A 1,352-nucleotide genomic window follows, 5' to 3' on the forward strand; every position below is an offset into this window, starting at 1 on the left:
GTGTGACGAATCTTGAATGTTGGTAAACTTCTTTATCGGATGGTTATGCATAAGACCCGGTACAATGTGCTGGCATGGAAATAAACCAATACACAAAAGGTCCTTATGTAAATTTAAACAAAACTAAAAATTCAGTCGGAGGGGCTGGGAGGCAGGGGTGAAAGCTCCTTGTCAATGTGATTTGTAACACAGCACAGTAGGGGATGATGCATGCAATGAAAGTTTAGGAGTCATTCAGTGAGTTTCTATACATCTAATGTCTGAAGGTATTAAGGTAGACCAGTGTGTTAAGATGACCCCCTGCTCCTCAGCTCTAAACACAGATAGCAGGAAATGAGGTGTATGGATTTCTTTCTTCCTGGTTATTTATTTCCAGGGGAATATAACTCACATAGAAAGCACCTTTGGTCACTCAAGAGATGCACAAAGGTTGCCCCTAGACCCCCTTCTGTCCACAGGAACAATAGACCGAACTGAAAGACAACTAATGCTGTACAGAGAGTTAAGACCTTCAGGTAGGTCTATTCAAATTCCAATGATGTGGGGGTGCTCAAGAATGGGTGAGGATTTCACTAGCCACAGCAGGTTTAGGATCAAAAGGTCCAGTTAAAGAAAAGACGGCAGGGAAATCTTAAAACCCTTTTGTAATGTAACTTTATAAACCAAACACAAAGGATCCTTAGATTGAGCCCTGTTACACAGAGAACAAAGGGTACAACAAAACTGATTTGATTGATGGAAGTGGTATGCTGCCTCAATCATATGATCTGATTAATATGTTTTAATCACAGAATTCAAGTTGAGAAGTTACTTGTGCTATGATTCTCCTAATATTTATTTCTGGCCAGAAAAACAATCATCCTGTAAATGGTTTCAGAAAATCGTATACAGTGATTCATTGCAAACATTGTGTAGAAGTGTGTTAAATTAAAATACAACATGCATCGAGGGCTTTTTAAATATTTTTATTTTTTAAAAAACAAGTTATTCTTGCAGGCCAACTCAATGGGGATTTAAAAATACAAACTGTCAGACTGTTTGTGTTAACAGAGAAATAACCACATCAATAGAAAAAAATATATAAATTTTGCAGCGCTCCTTCAACTTCAAGCTAGCATGGTACATTTTATTAAACTGAACAAATCCTATTGAGTATCTATTTAGCATTTATTACATTCACTCCGCAATTACTTGATAGCCCATCAAGGGTTAATTATGTCAAAAGAACCACTATTGACTTCAAATGAGCCACTACCAAAGCCTTTTTTATTTACAACCCTCGCCGCTGTGATTTGCAAGTGCAGAGTCTTAACACTGCAAATGTGCGCATCTGAATCAGCCTGACACTTTCA

General features: G+C 37.7%; 1 protein-coding gene across 2 annotated transcripts in view; it reads right to left on the reverse strand.

Moving 5' to 3' along the window:
• Positions 1-996: 996 nt before the first annotated feature.
• Positions 997-1,352, reverse strand: part of gtdc1 (glycosyltransferase-like domain containing 1) — a 304,588-nt gene continuing 304,232 nt past the window's right edge. For both annotated transcript variants that reach the window (XM_080199378.1, XM_080199376.1), the window contains one exon: positions 997-1,352. This exon is cut by the window's right edge and continues 2,022 nt beyond it. The gene's annotated coding sequence lies outside the window, so the exon portion shown is untranslated.

This window comes from Carcharhinus amblyrhynchos, chromosome 11 (genome assembly GCF_965287045.1).
Source record: "Carcharhinus amblyrhynchos chromosome 11, sCarAmb.v2.hapA, whole genome shotgun sequence".
NCBI classification, from domain to species: Eukaryota; Metazoa; Chordata; class Chondrichthyes; order Carcharhiniformes; family Carcharhinidae; genus Carcharhinus; species Carcharhinus amblyrhynchos.